This window comes from Penaeus japonicus, unplaced genomic scaffold, assembly GCF_977035675.1.
Source record: "Penaeus japonicus unplaced genomic scaffold, GWHDUDI00000001_assembly GWHDUDI00000043, whole genome shotgun sequence".
Classification (NCBI taxonomy): domain Eukaryota; kingdom Metazoa; phylum Arthropoda; class Malacostraca; order Decapoda; family Penaeidae; genus Penaeus; species Penaeus japonicus.
The window spans coordinates 1,879,155-1,897,216 of NW_028234445.1; the positions used below are offsets into that span (position 1 = coordinate 1,879,155).

An 18,062-nucleotide genomic window follows, 5' to 3' on the forward strand; every position below is an offset into this window, starting at 1 on the left:
CACTTTCGCATCCTCGCCCTCCGACCTGTTCGTCGCGTTCCCAACGTCCGCTGTGTGTTGCTCCTGTAAAGTAAAGGACTGTTGTAGGGGATGGGATCCCAAGGGCGGCCGTAGGAGCCGCGTGAGAGCAAGTCTCGCGCTTCCTGTTTCGGCACGAAAGTATAATTAAGGGTTCGATGGTCAAGGGCAGGATAGAACTAAAATGAATTAAAAAGTGGTAGCGTATAAACGTTCAATAGCATGGCCAAAGCTGGGTGTTGTATCGACTGAGTTCACTAAATCAGAAATCAACACAAGCCATTCCTCTAAAAATATAAACGAGTAGAATTCATAGAAGGCAGAGATTTCACCAATGTCATCATTACAGTTCGTAAACCAACATAATAACTATTTACTCCATTAATTCACCAAATGAATTCCGCCAGGTAAGTGACATCATTAATAATTAAACTCAATAAAAGCTCAAGCATCAAAATCACTACCGTACTCTAATGTTGTCACGTAAACAAGGATGCTTGGCTACAAAAAGGCAAAATAAAGTGAAATAGAAAAATAATCAAAGTGGATAATCATACGTTTCTTCAAAACCTTCAACTTCTTTAAAAAAAACGTGAGAAAATAAAAGCATAAGCCAGTTTTCAAAGTTAATATTAAATCATAGCCATATAAAACAAAATAAACCTCCATAAAAGCAATCTCAATAAAAACATAGATAAAAAATACCTGTAAAAATGCTCGGTCTCCAAAAGTGCGAACAAAGAAAGCCAAGAATAAAAATCCGTTAAAAAAAATGTCGGCTTTCTGAAGGAAAGACCGACCGTAACACACTGAGCCAGGGTACTGTGCAACTGCCCTAAGGTCGTTCACCCGACCTTTTATACCAACAAGGTCGTGCGCCAACCTTGTTTCGTCGAGTCTGCGCAGCAAGACTCGTTTTACTAGCAAATTTCGTCTGCTCTTAAAGACGTTAAGGCTTTTCTTTTCGTTTCTTTACATTGTACTTATTTGATAGATTTAAAAAAAAGGGAGGTTTAACATAAAATTACATAATATATCTTATAGAAATAAAAGGAACTTAACATATATACATGATTTTAAATGTAAAAGCAATAAAAATTACGTGGACTAGCCAACAAGACTTTGGCGCCAACAACCCAAACGGAATTTTCCGTCGCCAGTAACCAAAATAAAAGTCCGTTTTCAGACACTGGTGATCTTGACAACTCCAAGCCTATATGGGTATGGAAAAGTCATCCTCCTCTTCAGCCAGTAAAACAGCATCTCGTCCAGGGCGTCTGGATCCGATGTCAGCGCCTCCTGCAGGAAGTTCCTCTGCATCTTCGCCTTCGTCTCTGACAGGATCCTGACTTCCTGGCGCCATGAATAACTCGGGAATCTGGGTAGGAGCCCGACACAGAGGCGAGATCGGCCGAAGAGAGCTGAAGCATCAGCTCACTACACTGTCACGCCTTCTTAACGGGACGGGTATTGAACCATGTAGAAGTACATATGTGTGAATACAATACTTCTTCATTATTTCTCTCCTTATTTTAGTCTCTTTCTCTCTCCTCTCTTTTCTTTCTTCTTACTCTTACCTTTAGCTCTCTGATCTCCCTTTCTCTGAGACATAGGATATCCTTCAGTTCGCTGTTTTCCGTCTGCAGATTAGTCACCTCAGTCTCCGTCCTACTCCTCTCCCGTCCTTGCTCCTCCTGCATATCCTGTAGAATACAACACTGTAGGGATGTCTCTGTCCTAAAGGGATTAGGGAGAAGAACCTAGCATCACAGGCAAAGCAAATGGAATTGCACAACCAACCAGTCATCTCGCTTCGACAAATAAAATCGGGTTTAAAAAGGGGCTAATGTATTTCGGAAGCTCTTGCTCTTACCTTTAGCTCTCTGATCTCACTTTCTCTGAGACATAGGATGTCCTTCAGTTCGCTGTTTTCCGTCTGCAGATTAGTCACCTCAGTCTCCATCCTACTCCTCTCATGTCCTTGCTCCTCCTGTAAGAGAAGACAACACTGTAGGGATGTCTCTGCCCTAAAGGCTTGAGGAGAAGAGCAAGGCATCACAGGCAAAGCAAGTGGAATCGCACGATCAAGCAATAATCTCGCTTCGACAAATAAAATCGCTTTTAAAAAGGGGCTAATGCATTTTGGAAGCAAAGAAAATTGCTCATCGTGTTCCATTTCATTTGCACAAATCCTGCAACCTTTTCTCTCTTCGTTTGGAATAGTTGAGGTTCACACCTACAAGGACTTATTCAGGAAGCTCCAGGTTCTCCAGACAACAAGCTACTAATAACACAATGCTATCTCACACTAACTCTCCTCTTTCTTAACCATTGTTCTATATCTGTCCCTTTCCTCTCCTCCTTTCCCTCTGTCATTTCGTCCCTCTTCCTCACTCTCTCCTGTGCATACCTTGAGTAATACAATCTCCTCTTCCTTCTTCCTCAGGTCTTCCTTCAGGTCTCTGGTCTCCTTCTGTAGATTCACTGTCTCGCTATTTTTCACACTGATCTCTCGCTCTCTCTGCTTCTGAATGAGTATAGAAGAGGTATCATAAGTACTCAAAAAGACAAACGAAATGAACTTTCTCTCTAACATTCCCCCCCCCCCCCTTTCTCTCTCTCTCTCTCTCTCTCTCTCTCTCTCTCTTTCTGCTCATGTTGTTGCTCATAATTGCTTCGCTCATGATAACAAGCATCTCCTTCCTGACATTGTCAGAGGATGGAGGGAAAGCTGATAACCACAAGATAAGGAGATTGGAGTCGTAAAAGAATCAAGCAGATAAAATACTTATAAAAGATTAGCCGTCACCAAAACCCTCACATTTTGCTTTGCATTTCATTCTATTTACTCCCCTAGCTATGGATTTTAGAAATGTTTTCTTTGATTGCTATATTTCCTGTCATTTCACTGATTTTTCTCTATCTTTTTATTATTATCAAATCAAAATTATTTCAATTTTTTTATTCATTTTCTCTACAAAAAACTCACCTTCAGCACTTGGATCTCTCTTTGCAATCTGATCCTTTCCTTCTCGGTTGCAACCCAACCTTGCATCACGTGTGTCTGAAAGTAATCAATATTCAATAGAAAAATGCATTAGCATGTTATGTCTCATTATAAAAAAAAAAAAAAAAAAAAATGGAATCCTTTTGTGATTTAGTTACAGTGCCACTCAGCAACCATGGCACTGCCCATGATGCACAACTTTGAAAACCAATGGTGACAGAGGAAGGACCACAGTCTGACCAATACAATCTATTACCATGGACACGCTTTGGAAAAGTTCCATGCCACGGCTCTCTGTGGAGGAAGATCTCAGCATCAAGTCCTGCGGAGTCCCTCTTTTATTCTTCTTGTACGTGGAAGCCCCAAAGTTCATCAACGTGAATATAGCGAGGAGATGCCCTCGTGAAGCTGCTTTGTGGAGGGGCGTGTTGCCTTCATCATCAGCAGCGTCCACGTCGGCCCCGCCCTCCCGAAGGACTTCCAGCACTGCCGTGTGTCCCTCCAAAGCTGCCAAGTGCATTGCTGTCCGTCCTGAAGGTAAACTTGACTGTAGAACTTGTCAATGTTTAAATGTTGCTCTTCAATGAAACACTTGTTTAATTTTCTTACTTTCATTTTTATTCTAATTTGTTCAGAAATAAGTGAATGTATTGATTTTGGTTATAAATATAATGATAAAAATATGATATATATTCTAAAATATATTATATAAATCATGATACTTATATGATGATGAAATATGACAATAATATTGATGACGACAATATATATACATATATATATATATATATATATAATATATATATATATATATATATATGTATATATATGTATATGTATATATACATATATATATACATATGTATATGTATATATACATATACATATGTATATGTATATATGTACACATGTATATGTATATATATCTATATATACATATGCATATGTATATATGTGTATGTATATGTATATGTATATATATATATATATATATATATATATAAATATATATGTATATACGTATATATAATATATATATATATATATATATATATATATATATATATATATATATATATATACACATATGCATATGTATATATGTATATATATATATATATATATATATAATATATATTATATATATATATATATATATATATATGTATATATATTGTCGTCATCAATATATATATATGTATATATATATACATATATATACATACATACATACATATATATATATATATATATATATATATATATATATATATATATATATATATATATATATATGTATATATATATAATATATATTATGTATGTATGTATATATATTAATATATATCTATATCTATATCTATATCTATATCTATATATATATATATATGCACATATATATATGTATATATATATACATATATATATATACATATGTATATATATGTATATATTATATATAATATATATATATATATATATATATATATATATATATATATTCATACATAACAAAATATTGATAGAAATAGAAAAAAAATACAAATATGAATAACGAGAGAGAATGATAATTATTACAGTATAATAAAGTTAGTTATAAAATAATATAACATCTCTAGAAATAATACTGAAATTAACCAATGATATTCTATAAATGTGAGTAAAAATAACAATAGTGTTAATATAAACAATGGTATAAGTAATGAGTTAGGACAACTCATTAATGGGAACATAATGATAATGGATGATGAGCATGAAGATGAAAAGGAAAGAGAGAACTGAGAGGGATAATGAGAAGAGAAATAAATATGATGAAGTGTGGGAGAAGGAGAATTAGACAGAAAATGAAGTGACAAAGAGTAGAAGAATTATATAGAGAATGTAAAATGACAAAGAATAGGAGTAGGAGAAGGAAAATTGTACAGAAAATATAGAGTGACAAAGAGTAGGAGAAGGAGAATTATACAGAAAGTATAGAGTCACAAAGAGTAGGAGGAGAATTATATAGAAAGTATAGAGTGACACAGATTAGAAGGAAAATTATACAGAAAGTATAGAGTGACAAAGAATGGGAGAAGGAGAATTATACAGAAAGTATAGAGTGACAAAGAATAGGAGAAGGAGAATTATAAAGAAAGTATAGAGTGACAAAGAGTAGGAGAAGGAGAATTATAAAGAAAGTATAGAGTGACAAAGAGTAGGAGAAGGAGAATTATATAGAAAGTATAGAGTGACAAAGAGTTGCAGAAGGAGAGTTGCGACTGGAATGGCTCTGAGACTTGCGAGGATAAAAATTAAAATGAAAACTGTCGTGATGATGTTAATGAGAATCAAAATGAGAAGGGAACTAATTGGGGAATGAAAATGTCAATGCTAATTTGAATGGCAACAATTGTTATAATCGTAATTATTATCATATTAATGATAATGATGCTAATGAAAATATTTTTGATAAATACAAACTAAAAGAAAAGCTTATGAATAAGCACGAAATGACTAGAGAATGAAATGAAAGGGATGGAAAATGATGAAGAAAATGAGAGTGGAAATGAAAATGGGAAAGTATTCATGAATGAGAATCATCATGATTCTAAGAATGATTATGGTCTTTATAATTTTAATGCATATTCTGATGGCAATGATATGAAGGAAAATAATAACCATAATGAAAATAAGGATCTCATTATAGTTCTATCATTGTTGTTGGAGTTACTATTACCATTAACATAATATTTATAATGAAAAAAAATATGATATCAGTCATAAGAATTATTTAAAAATAATAATGATCATTCTAACTAGTTTGATATTAATATTGATAATAATAATAATGATTGTTATCGTTATCTTTAATGTTTTTATATAATCATAATCAATGTTATTCTTATTCTTATCATTTTCATCATTATTATGGTTATTTTTATTAGTATTATCATTATCATTATAATAATCAAACTAAATAGGTAATATCTTTTTTCGTATGAACTTATATTATTGATATTTCATTTGGATATGTTACCTTTGTACTTAGCAAACCTAACTTAAGTTGCGAGAAGAGGTATTTTGTAAAACGAATGCTAAGTAGTGCATTCCTCTTAACAGCACCCGCATAGCCATGTTTGTTGCAAGCAAGCTGTGAGCAGACTTGGGTGTTTGCAAGAAGGAAGAACAAGGAAGCCATTGTGTTATCCTCATTGTCATTACCATCATGATTTACCGACACTGGTACTATGAGTGATAAAGACATCACAACTACAACAAAAGCATGTAGGAGAACAAGAACAACAGGATCATCAGCAAAATTATCAATGATGACAAGAGGAAGGATAACCTATGATAATAATTTCAATAGAAATAGCAGTAATATGAATAATTAAAATAGTGATAATTCTAACTATAACAATAATAATAATAATCATAGCAATGATATGTATAAAATAATATTTAAGAAAAATTGAAGTAAAAATAAAAATGATATCAATAATGAAAAGAGTAAAAGAGGAAGACAAAAGATGAATGATGAAAAGAAAATTCTTGAAATAATAATAATAACACAAATGTAATTGTAATAAATGATAAGATATGAATGTATAATAATAATGAATATTTGTATGATAATAATAATCATAACCTTGAAATACATACGACAAATGATAATGAATATATAACATTTACAAATAACTCAAATTAACAACTAAAACATAAGGATTGGATAAATAAAAAAAAATATTGAATGATGAAGAAATAAGAAAACCTGATGATAGATGTATCCTTATTAGATCTAAATAATAATTATTATAAATTTCCACAGAGATAAAGATGATAAAAGAAACAAAAGCAAAATTCTTCTGGTGCCTTTAAGAAGTCACTCGCTTTCCAATCGCCTTACCATCCTTAGCCTTGGCGTTCACTTCTCCGCCCTTCTCGAGAAGCGTCTTTGCAACAGCATCTTGGCCGTTAACGGAAGCCCAGTGTAAGGGAGTCCAACCTGAGGGAGGAAGATGCTTCTGTTAGACGTGTGTTTGTGAGTAATGAGCGTGAGAAGGGAAGTGAGGATGACAATGCGAAGGTGATTGGGAGTGAGAATTACAGGAAGAAGGTGAATGTGAGTGAGAATGACAATAAGGTGAATATGAGTGAGAATAAAAATGAAAAAGTGAAAATGAGTGTAAATGAGAGTTAAAAGGTGAATATGAGTGAGAATGACAGTGAGGTGAATGTGAGTGAGAATGACAGTGAGAAGGTGAATATGTGTGTGAGAGTGACAGTGAGAAGGTGAATGAGTGAGAATGACAATGAGGGGAATGTGAGTGAGAATGACAGTGAGAAAGTGAATGTGAATGAGAATGACAATGAGAAGGTGAATGTGAGTGAGAATGACAGTGAACTGAATGTGAGTGAGAATGAAAATAAGGTGAAATTGAGTGAGAATGAATATGAGAAAGTGAATATGAGTGAGAATGACAGTCAGAAGTTGAATGTGAGTGAAAATGATAATGATAGTAGAATGTGAGTGAGAATAACAATGAGAAGGTGGATGTGAGTGAGAATGAAAATGAGAAGGTGAATGTGAGTGAGAATGACAATGAGAAGGTGAATGTGAGTGAGAATGACAGTGAGAAGGTGAATGTGAATAAGAATGACAGTGAGAAAGTGAATGTTAATAAGAATGACAGTGAGAAGGTGAATGTGAGTGAGAATGACAATGAGAAGGTGAATGACTGAGAATGAAAATGAGAAGGTGTATGACTGAGAATGACAATGAGAAGGTGAATGACTGAGAATGAAAATGAGAAGGTGTATGACTGAGAATGACAATGAGAAGGTGAATGTGAGTGAGAATGACAATGAGAAGGTGAATGACTGAGAATGACAATGAGAAGGTGAATGAGTGAGAATGACAGTGAGAAGGTGAATGAGTGAGATTGACAATGAGAAGGTGAATGTGAGTGAGAATGACAATGAGAAGGTGAATGTGAGTGAGAATGACAATGAGAAGGTGAATCTGAGTGGCAATGACAATGAGAAGGTAAATGTGAAAGAGAATGACAGTGAGAAGGTGAATGTGACTGAGAATGACAATAAGAAGGTGAATGTGAGTGAAAATGAAAATGAGGTGAATGTGAGTAAGAGTGAGAATGAAAATGAGAAGGTGAATGTGAGTGAAAATGACAATGAGAAGGTGAATGTGAGAGATTGAGAATGACAATAAGAAGGTGAATATGAATGAGAATGACATGAGAAGGTGGATGCGAGTGAGAATGACAGAAAGTAGGTAAATGAGTGAGAATGACAATGAGGAGGTGGATATGAGTGAGAATTACAATGAGAAGGTGAATGAATCTGAATGACAAAGGGATGGTGAATGTGAGTGAGAATGACAATGGCAAGGTGAATGTGAGTGAGAATGGTAATGAGAAGGTGAATGTGAGTTAGAATGACAATGAGAAGGTGAATGTGAGTGAGGATGACAATGAGAAGGTGAATGTAAGAGAGAATGACAATGAGAAGGTGAATAAGTTAGAATGACAATGAGAAGGTGAATGGCCGTTAAAGGAAGCACAGTGTAAGGGAGTTTCATCTGAGGGAGGAAGAAGCTTCTGTTAGACGTCTGTTTGTGAGTAATGAGCGTGAGAAGGGAAGTGAGGATGACAATGCGAAGGTGAATGTGAGTGAGAATGACAGTAAGAAGGTGAATGCGAGTGAAAATGACAATGAGAAGGTGAATGTCAGTGAGAATAACAATCAGAAGGTGAATGTCAGTGAGAATGACAATGAGGTGATTGCGAGGGAGAATGAGACTAGTTTTAGGAATGAGATTAATAGAGATGATTAGGGTGATAAGGGTAAGGGCTAGGAATAGTATGGATATTTTGAATATTAATAAAATTGCAAATACTTAGAATGTTAATGAAAATAAGAATTATGAAAAGGTATAGAAACAAAAAGGAAAAGAAGAAAAATATGTATGATAATGAGAAAGAATATTATAATGAAAATGAATGTTTGATAATTATTTATCAGTAATATATATATTTTTTATTACTATGATAATTATTGTAATTTTTATTGTTTTTATTATTATATTTATGAAGACCATTGCAATAATAACAGTAATCATGATAGCTATAATGATAGCAATGGTAATAAAATGATAAAAAAATATCAATCATAATGATAGAAATATTAGTAAAGATAATTATGACAATAACATGAATGATAATGATAATGATGAAGATAAAAATAATAATGAAGATAATAATAATGATAATTCTAATAATAATGATAATTATATAATATTCATAATGATAATAATGATAATGAAAATATTAATGATGATAAAAATAATAACAGCAATGATGATTTCTAAAAATGATAATAACATAAAAATAATCATTATCATTAAAAATAATCATTATCATTAATGATAATTACAATTCATAATAAATTTATAATCATTTATAATCAATATTTAAAATATTCATTATAATAAGAATTATCATCATAATCAATAAATATTATTTCCATCATTACTGTTATTACTATCAATATTCATCTTCCAATCACCATCATTATTATCATTATATCATTATCATTAGTTCCATCATTATCATGAGAGTGTTATCATCAGTATCATAAAATATTTCCTTCCTTAATATTTGTGGGGTTTTCTTGCCACATTCGTGCAGTAAAGATAAATATTATATTAAAGATAAATATTCGTGCAGTAAAGATCAATATAAATAAGTAAAGATAAATATAAGATATTCGTGCAGTAAATAAAGATGTTCTTTAGCCATTGAAACACGTGGTGTTGTTGAGCGTCTGCTAATTTATTCAGAAAATCATATTGATATAAAATGATTTACACTTCTGTTTCAATGCAGTTAAAATATATAGTCTTCATAATGGAAAAACATACACCTGATAAATGGTGTAACATAAACAAAACATGTCTTTCTTGTAGTAAATAAGCGTAAAATAAAAAACATCAAATATTGGTGGAACATGGGAGACATTACGTATGTCAAAGAAAACGGACCCGCCGTTCGGGGGGACTTAACTAAACTTTTATATTTCTAAATTTATTACTATCATTATTCATCATCAACATTATTATTATCATTGTTATCATAAATATGTCATTACCATTATCATTAGTTCTATTATCATCATGAAAGTGTTATCATCAACATTATCAGTGATGATTACTTTATCATTAATATTGTTATCATTACCACCATCAACATTATGAAACTTTTCATTATCATCACTATTGTTGTTGCATTTGTTGCCATTACTTTCTCCATTATCATCATTGTCTTTGTCATCACTGACAAAGACCTCGCAACAACACCACCAACAAAAGCATGTAGGAGAACAAGAACAGGATCACCATCAAAATAACAATAATGAGAAGAAGAAGGATGATAACAATTGATAATTTAGTAGAAATGGGAGTAACAATGATAGTTATAGTAATGAAATAATAATAAGAATATGAATAAGACCATTGATGATGATTATGATTGATGATGAGGATGATCATATTTCTTGTAGATAATCAGAAAAATAATAATGACAATGTCAATAATAATTAAGATGATCATACTTATTATTATCATAATTATCATAACTAATCATTATAACATTTATAGTATAAAGAAATATAGAAAAATCTATTTATTTCTATTTTATAAAATAATCTATGAATTTTTTTTACTGAAAAAATCATAGAATAAAGAAATAAATATCAATAAAATTAATGATAAAAGATGAAAAAGATTCCCTTATTAAATTATAACAATAATTGTTATAAATCCCATAAAGACAAAGAAGAGAAAAGAAACAAAAGCAAAATTCTTCTCGTGCCTTTAAGAAGTCACTCGCTTTCCAATCGCCTTACCATAACTATCCTTGGCGTTCACTTCTCCGCCCTTCTCGAGGAGCGTCTCAGCAACAGCAAGATGGCCGTTCTCGGAAGCAAAGTGTAAGGGAGTCTGACCTGAGGGAGGAAGATGCTTGTGTTAGACGTCTGTTTGTGAGTAATGAGCGTGAGAAGGGAAGTGAGGATGACAATGCGAAGGTGAATGTGAGTGAGAATGACAATGAGAAGGTGCATAAGTGAGAATGACAATGAGAAGGTGAATGTGAGTGAGAATGAAAATAAGGTGAAAGTGAGTGAGAATGAATATGAGAAAGTGAATATGAGTGAGAATGACAGTGAGAAGGTTAATGTGAGTGAGAATGATAATGATAAGGTGAATGTGAGTGAGAATAACAATGAGAAGGTGGATGTGAGTGAGAATGACAATGAGAAGGTGAATGTGAGTGAGAATGACAATGAGAAAGTGAATGTGAGTGAGAATGGTAATGAGAAGGTGAATGTGAGTGAGAATAAATTCTAAAAAGGATAATAACATAAAACATAATCGTTATTACTAAAAATAATCATTATCATCGATAATAATTACAATTTATAATAAATTTATAACAATCTATAATTAATATTAAAAATATTCATTATATTAAAAATTATCATCATAATCAATCAATATTATTTCCATCATTACTGTTATTACTATCATTATTCACCTTCCAATCACCATCATTATTATCATTATATCATTATCATGAGAGTGTTATCATCAGTATCATAAAATATTTCCATCCTTAATATTATTACTACCATTATTCATCATCACCATTATTATTATCATTGTTATCATAAATATATCATTACTATTATCATTATTTATATTATCATAATGAAAGTGTTATCATCAACATTATCAGTGATGATTACTTTATCATTAATATTGTTATCATTACCACCACCAACATTATGAAACTTTTCATTATCATCATTATTGTTGTTGCTTTTGTTGCCATTACTTTCTCCATTATTATCATTGTCTTTGTCATCACTGACAAAGACCTCGCAACAACACCACCAACAAAAGCATGTAGGAGAACAAGAACAGGATCACCATCAAAATAACAATAATGAGAAGAAGAAGGATGATAACAATTGATAATTTAGTAGTAATGGGAGTAACAATGATAGTTATGGTAATAAAATAATAATGATAATATGAATAGCACCATTGATGATGATTATGATTGATGATGAGGATGATCATATTTCTTTTAGATAATCAGGAAAATAATAATGATAATATCAATGATAATTAAGATGATCATACTTATTATTATCAAAATTGTTATAACTAATCATTATAACATTTAACATATAAAGAAATATAGAAAACAAACTATTTATTTCTATTTTATAGAATAATCTATGAAAATATTTTATTGAAATATTCATGGAATAGATAAATAAATATCAATAAAATTAATGATAAAAGATGATAAAGATTCCCTAATCAAATTATAACAATAAATTTCCACAAAGACAAAGATGAGAAAACAAACAGAGGCAAAATTCTTCTGGTGCCTTTAAGAAGTCACTCGCTTTCCAATCGCCTTACCAGTCAAAGTCTTGGCGTTCACTTCTCCGCCCTTCTCGAGGAGCATCTCTACAACAGCATCATGGCCTTTCTCGGAAGCAAAGTGTAAGGGAGTCTGACCTGAGGGAGGAAGATGCTTGTGTTAGACATCTGTTTGTGAGTAATGAGCGTGAGAAGGGAAGTGAGGATGACAATGCAAAGGTGAATGTGATTGAGAATGATAATGAGAAGGTGAAGGTGATTGAGAATGACAGTGAGAAGGTGAATGTGAGTGAGAATGACAATGAGAAGCTGAATGTGAGTGAGAATGATATTAAGGTGAATATGAGTGAGAATGAAAATGAAAAAGTGAAAGTGAGTGTGAATGAGAGTTAAAAGGTGAATTTGAGTGAGAATGACAGTGAGAAAGTGAATGTGAGTGAGAACGAAAATAATTTGAAAGTGAGTGAGAATGAATATGAGAAAGTGAATATGAGTGAGAATGACAGTGAGAAGGTTAATGTGAGTGAGAATGATAATGATAAGGTAAAATAAGGATAAGCCAGATTTGCGGAGCAGATGCTACGCCGGGCTTGTATGCGCTGAGGCGAGCCCGCCTGTGTCATCGAGTGCTGACTCGTGAGAGAGTGTGCCAACGAGTGTTGACTCGATCTGAGCTTGGTCCTTACCCAACGCAGTGCCCAGCTACGTCAGTAACCGCCAGGTGACAGTGGAAGCTCACGAGCTAGGGCGGGGCTCGATCTGCCGACCACGGGGATGTGAAGTCGACACGCTACCAATGAGCTAACCAGACGGCTAATGATAAGGTGAATGTGAGTGAGAATGACAATGAGAAGGTGAATGTGAGTGAGAATGACAATGAGAAGGTGAATGTGAGTGAGAATGGCAATGAGAAGGTGAATGTGAGTGAGAATGACAATGAGAAGGTGAATGTGGATGAAAATGACAATGAGAAGCTGAATGTGAGTAAGAATGACAATGAGAAGGTGAATGTGAATGAAAATGACATGAGAAGGTGAATGCAAGTGAGAATGACAATGAGAAGGTGAATGAATGAGAATGACAATATAAAGGTGAAGGAGTGAGCATGACAATGAGAAGGTGAATGAGTTAAAATGACAATGAGAAGGTGAATGTGAGTGTGAATGACAATGAGAAGGTGAATGTGAGTGAGTATGACAACACTTAGGTGAATGTGAGTAAAAATGACAATGAGAAGGTGAATGTGAGTGAGAATGACAATGAGAAGGTGAATGTGACTGAGAATGAGAATGAAAAGGTGAATGTGAATGAGAATGTGAATGTGAATGTGAGTGAGAATGACAATAAGAAGGTGAATGTGAGTGAGAATGACATGAGAAGGTGAATGCGTAAGAACGACAATGAGAAGGTGAATGTCAGTAAGAATGACTATGAGATGGTGAATGGCAATGAGAAAGTGAATGTGAGTGAAAATGACAATGAGAAGGTGAATGTGAGAGAGAATGACAATGAGAAGGTGAATGTGAGTGAGAAGGTGAATGTGAGTAGGAATGACAATGAGAAGGTGAATATGGATGAGAATGATAATGAAAAGGTGAATGTGAGTGAGAATGACAGTGAGAATGAGACTAGTTTTAGGAATGAGATTAATAGAGATGATTAGGGTGATAAGGATAAGGCCAAGGAATAGTATATCTTGAATATTAATAAAATTGCGAATAATAAGAATGTTTATGAAAATTAAGATTAAGAAAAATATGTATGATAATGAGAAGGAACATTATAAAGAAAATGAATGTTTGAGAATTATAAATCAATAATATATATTTTTAAAATTATTACTATGATCATTATTGTAATTTTTATTGTTTTTATCATTATATCTTCGAAGACCATTACAATAATAAGAGTAATCATGATAGCTATAATGATAGCAATAGTAATAAAAGAATAAAAAAATATCAATCATAATGATCAAAATATTATCAAAGATAATGAATAATAATAATTATAAGGAGGATAATCATAATGAGGAAAATAACAATAATAATGAAGATAATAATAATGATCATTTTAATAATAATGATAATATAACATCAGTAATAATAATAATCACAATAATAAGGATAATGAAAATATTAATGATGATACAAATAATAAGAGTGAAGATGATAAATTCTAAAAAGGATAATAACATAAAACATAATCGTTATTACTAAAAATAATCATTATCATCGATAATAATTACAATTTATAATAAATTTATAACAATCTATAATTAATATTCAAAATATTCATTATAACAAGAATTATCATCATAATCAATCAATATTATTTCCATCATTACTGTTATTACTATCATTATTCACCTTCCAATCACCATCATTATTATCATTATATCATTATCATGAGAGTGTTATCATCAGTATCATAAAATATTTCCATCCTTAATATTATTACTATCATTATTCATCATAACCATTATTATTATCATTGTTATCATAAATATATCATTACCATTATCATTATTTATATTATCGTAATGAAAGTGTTATCATCAACATTATCAGTGATGATTACTTTATCATTAATATTATTATCATTACCACCACCAACATTATGAAACTTTTCATTATCATCATTATTGTTGTTGCTTTTGTTGCCATTACTTTCTCCATTATTATCATTGTCTTTGTCATCACTGACAAAGACCTCGCAACACCACCACCAACAAAAGCATGTAGGAGAACAAGAACAGGATCACCATCAAAATAACAATAATGAGAAGAAGAAGGATGACAACAATTGATAATTTAGTAGAAATGGGAGTAACAATGATAGTTATAGTAATGAAATAATAATGATAATATGAAAAGGACCATTGATGATGATTATGATTGATGATCAGGATGATCATATTTCTTTTAGATAATCAGGAAAATAATAATGACAATGTCAGTAATAATTAAGATGATCATACTTATTATTATCATAATTATCATAACTAATCATTATAACATTTATAATATAAAGAAATATAGAAAAATCTCTTTTTTTCTTAGTTATAAAATAATCTATGAAAATATTTCATTGAAAAATTCATAGAATAAAGAAATAAATATCAATAAAATTAATGATAAAAGATGAAAAACATTCCCTTATTAAATTATAACAATAATTGTTATACAATTCCACAAAGACAAAGAAGAAAAAAGAAACAAAGGCAAAATTCTTCTGGTGCCTTTAAGAAGTCACTCGCTTTCCAATCGCCTTACCTAATGCATTCTTGGCGTTCACTTCTCCGCCCTTCTCGAGGAGCGTCTCAGCAACAGCATCATGGCCGTTCAAGGAAGCCCAATGTAAGGGAGTCCAACCTGAGGGAGGAAGATGCTTGTGTTAGACGTCTGTTTGTGAGTAATGAGCGTGAGAAGGGAAGTGAGGATGACAATGCGAAGGTGATTGGGAGTGAGAATTACAGGAAGAAGGTGAATGTGAGTGAGAATGACAATGAGAAGCTGAATGTGAGTGAGAATGACAATGAGAAGCTGAATGTGAGTGAGAATGACAATAAGGTGAATATGAGTGAGAATAAAAATGAAAAAGTGAAAGTAAGTGTAAATGAGAGTTAAAAGGTGAATATGAGTGAGAATGACAGTGAGGTGAATGTGAGTGAGAATGACAGTGAGAAGGTGAATATGTGTGTGAGAGTGACAGTGAGAAGGTGAATGAGTGAGAATGACAATGAGGGGAATGTGAGTGAGAATGACAGTGAGAAAGTGAATGTGAATGAGAATGACAATGAGAAGGTGAATGTGAGTGAGAATGACAGTGAACTGAATGTGAGTGAGAATGAAAATAAGGTGAAAGTGAGTGAGAATAAATATGAGAAAGTGAATATGAGTGAGAATGACAGTCAGAAGTTGAATGTGAGTGAAAATGATAATGATAGTAGAATGTGAGTGAGAATAACAATGAGAAGGTGGATGTGAGTGAGAATGAAAATGAGAAGGTGAATGTGAGTGAGAATGACAATGAGAAGGTGAATGTGAGTGAGAATGACAGTGAGAAGGTGAATGTGAATAAGAATGACAGTGAGAAAGTGAATGTTAATAAAAATGACAGTGAGAAGGTGAATGTGAGTGAGCATGACAATGAGGTGAATGTGAGTGAGAATGACAATGAGAAGATGAATATGACTGAGAATGAAAATAAGGTAATTATGAGTGAGAATGACAATGAGAAGGTGAATGTGAGTGAGAATGACAATGAGAAGGTGAATGTGAGTGAGAATGAAAGTTAGAAGGTGAATGTGAGTGAAAATGAGAAGTTGAATGTGAGTCAGAATGAAAATGAGAAGGTGAATGTTAGTGTGAATGACAATGAGAAGATGAATGTGAGTGAGAATGAAAATGAGAAAGTGAATGTGAGTGAAAATAAAAATCAGAAGGCAGATGTGAGTGAGAATGACAATGAGAAGATGAATGTGAGTGAGAATGACAGTTAGAAGGTGAATGTGAGTGAGAATGACAATGAGGTGAATGTGAGTGAGAATGACAATGAGAAGGTTAATATGAATGAGAATGAAAGTGAGAAGGTGAATGTGAGTGAGAATGACAATGAGAAGGTGAATGCGAGTGAGAATGACATGAGAAGGTGAGTGTGAGTGAAAATGACAATGCAAAGGTGAATGTGAGTGAGAATGATAACGAGAAGGTGAATGTGAGTGAGAATGACAATGTGAAGGTGAAAGTGAGTGAGAATGATAATGATAAGGTGAATGTGAGTGAGAATGACAGTGAGAAGGTGAATGTGAGTAGGAATGACAATGAGAAGGTGAATGTGGATGATAATGATAATGAAAAGGTGAATGTGAGTGAGAATGACAATGATAAGGTGAATGTAAGTGAGAATGACAGTGAGAAGATGAATGTGAGTGAGAATGACAATTAGAAAATGAATGTGAGTGAGAAAGACAATGATAAGGTGAAGGTGAGTGAGAATGAAAATGAGAATGTGAAAGTGAGTGTGAATGACAATTAAAAGGTGAATGTGAATGACAATGACAGTGAGGTGAATGTGAGTGAGAATGAAAATGAGGTGAATGTGAGTGAGAATGAAAATAAGGAGAATGTGAGTGATAATGACAGTGAGAATGTGAATGTGAGTGAGATTGACAATGAGAAGGTGAATGTGAGTGAGAATGACGGTGAGTAGGTGAATGTGAGTGAGAATGATAATAGAAGGTGAATGTGAGTGAGAATGACAATGAGAATGGGAATGTGAGTGAGAATTATAATAAGAAGGGGAATGTGAGTGAGAATGACAATCAGAATGTAAATGTGAGTTAAAATGATAATGAGAAGGTGAATGTAAGTAAGAAGGATAATGAAAAGATGAATGTGAGTGAGAATGACAATGAGAAGTTGAATGCGAGTGAGTATGGCAATGAGAATGTGAGTAAGTGAGAATGACAATTAAAAGGTGAATGTGAGTGAGAGTGAGAATGAAAATGAGAAGGTGAATGTGAGTGAGAATGACATAAGAAGAAGAATACGAGTGAGAATGACAATGAGAAGGTGAAT

The 18,062-nt window shown here is 32.5% G+C and overlaps 2 protein-coding genes and 1 long non-coding RNA gene across 3 annotated transcripts in view; 2 read left to right on the plus strand and 1 right to left on the minus strand.

Moving 5' to 3' along the window:
• The window catches only part of LOC122246354 (uncharacterized), a 1,434,769-nt gene that overhangs the window by 1,078,983 nt on the left and 337,724 nt on the right, over positions 1–18,062 (plus strand). The window lies entirely within an intron of this gene.
• The window catches only part of LOC122263496 (uncharacterized), a 1,386,165-nt gene that overhangs the window by 807,320 nt on the left and 560,783 nt on the right, over positions 1–18,062 (minus strand). The gene's annotated exons all lie outside the window — the stretch shown is intronic.
• The window catches only part of LOC147466573 (uncharacterized), a 277,312-nt gene that overhangs the window by 89,454 nt on the left and 169,796 nt on the right, over positions 1–18,062 (plus strand). The gene's annotated exons all lie outside the window — the stretch shown is intronic.